The sequence below is a fragment of the Oryzias melastigma genome, linkage group LG17 (genome assembly GCF_002922805.2).
Source record: "Oryzias melastigma strain HK-1 linkage group LG17, ASM292280v2, whole genome shotgun sequence".
In the NCBI taxonomy this organism is placed as follows: domain Eukaryota; kingdom Metazoa; phylum Chordata; class Actinopteri; order Beloniformes; family Adrianichthyidae; genus Oryzias; species Oryzias melastigma.
The window spans coordinates 26,897,934-26,903,063 of NC_050528.1; the positions used below are offsets into that span (position 1 = coordinate 26,897,934).

The window sequence follows — 5,130 nt, forward strand, 5'->3', positions numbered from 1 at the left end:
ATCTCCTTTTCTTTTTACAATAATGTCGTATAAGAATGTTGCTCGGACAATATGTTACTCTGAAACCTGAACACTTCTATCTCCTTTTCTGCACGCATGCAATTATACATTCAAACATCATCAGGGATGGTGGGATTTATACTGATTTTTTTACAGTAAAAGGATGAAGTGGACTCCGATTCTGGAAGAATGCAGCCAAAAAAACTATACGAGAACAAACCAAAACACCAATCAATGGGTGAAAGACAAAAAAATTAGGGCTGAAAATCAATAAAAATGTTTTACAATAATTAATCACAAACCTGAGGAAAAATTAATTAATTGCGCTTATTTAATTTTTTTTTCAAATTACAGTATTTGCTGTCCATTTATCAATCTGTGAATAATCACAAAATGAAATTTACATGACATGACAACATGCAAAAAGCGATACAAATCAAAAAAATAACATGATTAAAGTACTAAAAACAGATTGAATACTTATTTCTTTTGTAAATAACCACAGTATACGTGGGAAAAGAACCCAATGAGGTGTTTTAATGCACGTTGTGGATGACTGCACCTCTTATGGATAGAGTAAGACTGTTGCTCAGAGTGGTGCCATCAATTTTGCGTTAATAAATATTAACGTGTTGAACATAATTTTTGAATCCCATGCCAGCCAGGAACTTGAAGCACGGAAGAGAAAGGATGCAAAGTGAGCCGCTCTTCTACAGAGTGAATTATGAGAAGGTCAACAGCAAACAGACCAGACGAGCTCTGATGACTCAAAAAAGCTCCTGAAAAGGTGAACTGATTAGGTAAGTGCAGGCAGGAACCAGCAGGAAGGAACCACACTCAGCCTTTACAAAAAAAAAATTAAAAAATGAAGAAACCAAAGACTTATATACATTTCTTAAAACCTCTGCAAAAAAACATACATTTAGGTCGCCTCACTGTGGCACTGTGACACATGTGACTGTAGTTGATTGTCACCTGTCAAATTTTCCCACATGATTTGATTGGCTGGTGGCTTTTCTCCCACCCTAACCCCAATAAAGTTCAAAACATCCAAAAAGTTTTATGTTTTTGCTTATTTATTTTTACAACTGTCAGTGTGGTCTTTATTTTAGATGTAAAGTATGACTTTACCATTGGAGTCAATTAAAAATTGCTATCCATTGCGTCCAGCCCCCAGAGGACATTTGAGGAACTACAATATCAATTACTGCTGGTTTGCATCATGTTCAGGTTTCAAGGATCAGAGAAAATGCAAAACAAAGAAATAAAATAGCGAAAAAGATGAAAAATCTGCTTTTCATTTCAGATTACGAATGTGGGATTTCTTAAACTGGATGAAATCACTGACATAAACAGAGAGAGGTAATCAAATTGATTATTTTAACCCATACCCAAATGAACTGTTGAAGAACAGCCTTTAATCACATAACCAATACATCAAGTGAAGGATTTCTGTTAAGCAGAAACGTCCTCCTGTTTTCTAAAAGTAGCTGGAAAGTAAAAAATGTAAATTAAGTATGAAAGTAAACCAACTCAGACTTTATTTAACTCATTCACAAACAGTTAAAGGGCTGCAAGCATCATTCAGCAAGGCTGCTGACTACAATACCCATAATTCTTTAAGCATCCTACAATCTTTTGTAGTTTCCAAAGTCGTTCTAAAACACTGACAGATTTTTTAGCATCATTTATCACAGAATTTGAATTTGAGGTCAGAAAGCAAAATTAAAATTCATACTTAAGGTGAAACAGATTATAAGGCAGTTTTTTTATTTACATTTCTGAACAAATTCAATGATTTTAGGTGCATATTATGGTTTGAAAAACATGTTACGGGTCACATAAATAGCTCTGATTTAGTTACATTTCTGGCTGAGATGCACCACAGATTGTAAAATGAATGCTTTTTCATCCACTATTAATTTTCTGATGGTCCAATGAAGGTCAAGGTGTCTTTTATTTTGAAAGGAAATCATGTGAACCTCTATGAAAAACTATTATTAAATTATTAAAATAGATATCGTTTTATTTTTATTTTTAGGTTTTATTTATGCAAAAATAAGCAACACTTTTTGGCTCCTTCTGTGTTTTAGTTGGTAAAATCGGCCCAAATGTCTCTAAGTGTTGAAAGTTTGTAGACTCCTGCAGAAGTGCATGGTTTTATACATTTGTGATCAAAGAAGTGATTAGAGTTAATCATTTAACTGCATCTTTGTCATGAAAGTCTGACACTTCAGTAATTAGTTTCAACCCTTTTTGCTTAATTTTTTACTTTTGATACAAGTGATCCTCTGCATCCAAGGCGATTTTTGTCCTCTTTTGCTGCAACCAGGCATGCAGATGAACTCCCCTTTGCTGCCACAACTTTATAAATATGACCAACAATCATATTTTCATCAAGTTTTTGCACAACTTGCTTGCACACTTGGTCCTTTAATATCACAGGCTCAGGATCATACCCACATTACTCAAACAAATGTTTCTGTCACGATGACGTTGAAAAAATGGTCTCCGTGATCATGTTTTAAAATGATCACAGACCTGCACTGACGTCTGTATGGGTGGATCTCACTTCACTATCACACACTTCCAGCCTTTCAGCTCTGCACAAACTCACCGACCATTCTTTAAGAACGACTCATTATGACTAAACAAAATTTATTAGACAGAAATGGAATTCTGCATTTTGTTTCTTTACATTACAGATGAAACAAACTCTTTTTACTTCCAGATTAAGGAAGTCAGCAGTCCCAGTTTGATGCTACAATCAGTTTATAACAAATGACACGATTACATTGATATGTTACATTTTCAAAGCTGTCTACCTCAGTAGAAACAGGTGTCTTAAGGGGACTGAGTTGTATTTTCTGAGTCTATGTGGTCCATGTGAGTCTGTGGCTGAAGGAGATAAAGTTATCTGTCATGAACTTGAGCAGACGCCTCGCGACAGTCATGGGTGCATCCCACCGCTGAGCCACACTGGAGGTTACACAGCCCGCTCTTTCCCAAATGTTGGTAGAAGCATCTGCGCAGGATTTTTATCCAAATATAGTAACAAAAGTAATCATAATACCTACAAACAGGTGGCAAAAACTGAAGTCTAACAGTACATTGCAAAAAGGGAAAAAAGTATTTCTATATTTTTAAACTACACGTGTTCATGTTTTTACAGTGTGACCACACATATACTTCATATCTTAAGATATCTTTATATTAATTATTATCAACAAAAGAGGCTTAGAGTTATACTCTGAGTCAATTTCAACTTGATAAACCGATGCAGGGGTGGGATGAGGCCCATATGTGGTCCATCAAACCCTTTAATCGGGCCCACAAAACTGGAATAAATTAATAATCCTTTATAATGTTTTATTTTCACTCTAATTCTATTTAGGAGCCGATTGGACTCACATGGACCCATTGGTCCATTGGTTACTAAAATGAGAACAAAACCCACAAATTCTGAAATAATAAACTCCAAAACGTTCTGTTTTGATATCAATTTTCAATCAAAATGAAAGCATGTTCTCGTCCAGATTCCATGTTATCACTTTTATGAGGTGGATTGCCAGAAACACTCCACGGATCAACTTTTGGTCAGGCCTTTCTGTCAATTTTAGAACCCTTTGTGGCCCATGTGTAAGAAGTTTGTCCACCCATGAACTAGTGATTCCGAGCCCATTTTTTAAAAGATGCATTCCTTGCTAAATGATGTTAAAAGCCTTAACCAACACAAGACAACTTTTATTGTGAAGCAACTCTCTTATACAGTTTGAAGTGTTTCACAGAAAGATTTTAGCAGCATTAAAATAAACAAACACAAGAAAAACATGGTGCACCACAGAGTGCCATCAGGTTACCCCAGGGGAACATACACTCCTCTTTAAAATAAAACCTCTGTTAAAAGCCTTCTTGGGATCTCTTCACTTTGTCATTCCTGAAGGTGAGCCTGGAAATAAATCCTCCTGTGTTTAATGTGCTAATATTGATCAAGAACACAGATTTAAACCACTTAGTAGTTGTTTTGTAAATGATCCGTGAGATGCATTCAACAGATTATGCACCTTTTAATTTGTATTTAAAAACTACGGGTGACAAAACCACATTATATGATTATTTTAATACACATTTCAATATTTTTCCCCTTTAATAATAATATCTATGCAGATAAACTGTTATCTTTCTAGTCCACTGAAGTTTTTTAATTGCACAAAATAAGTCAATAAAGTATTGAGGAATTTGTATGTATTATATTTGTTTCAGTGGATTGCAATGACATAGTTTGCATTAAAAGTTGTATAACATTAGTACTAAATTCCATGTCTGCTGGGTTGCTCTTTGATTAAACCGTATAATTTTACATAAAGAGTTGCTGAAGGGTACGAATAGTATCTGTGTGTGTGTGGAGCCTTATATAGAGGACATTATTCTCTGTCAAAACCAAACACTGATAGCATTCCCATGAGCCTTGTTGTTGTGAGACGGCGTTTTATGTATTCTACCCCTGTCTTCTTGTCTGAAAATGTGGCCAAGCCTCAACAGGCAGGTCAAAGCAAAAAGCTTGTGCAAATGGATTTAATGAGCTCCCTCTAAAATGTCTGACAGAGCAGCTTTTTCTTTTTTTTTTTTTTTTTTTTCCTGTCAGACCGAAGGCTCCATCTAGTGTGAGAAAAGCATCATGGCATCCTCAGCTGCAAATCTGATTGGCCACAAGGCTTCAAATTAGCTTGCAGTCCACACACTTGTGTGATCAGCAGCTGCTTCATCTCTGGTGTGTCTGTTGCTGTTTGTTTCAGGCTTTTATTTGTTGGTGGATTTGTGTTTTCAAGCACTTGGAAAGGTAAAGTGACATTTTTTTATTACTGGAAATTACATTAGATTTTCAAAAGCAAACACTAGTCTTCTTGTATTTTGTCTAGAAATGAGTCTTGCATGTGCTGAGTAGTATTTCTTGTCTTTTGCTTCAACACAATGCATGTGCACTGAACGTTTATGCGTTCTGTCACTCTAATTCTCCCAACAAACTTTATTAAATGAGTTGAATGGAATGCTAAGTTTAGAGTCAAACTGTTGTTGAATTTCTCATCTGCAGAACTTTTGCAGCAGGTTGACATTTTGAAGTGCGGCTTT

General features: G+C 35.5%; 1 protein-coding gene across 2 annotated transcripts in view; it reads left to right on the plus strand.

The window, feature by feature from the left end:
• Window positions 1-4,688: 4,688 nt before the first annotated feature.
• Window positions 4,689-5,130, plus strand: part of LOC112147057 — a 4,626-nt gene continuing 4,184 nt past the window's right edge. For both annotated transcript variants that reach the window (XM_024273158.2, XM_024273159.2), the window contains exon 1: window positions 4,689-4,840. The gene's annotated coding sequence lies outside the window, so the exon portion shown is untranslated. The remainder of the gene's footprint in view (window positions 4,841-5,130) is intronic.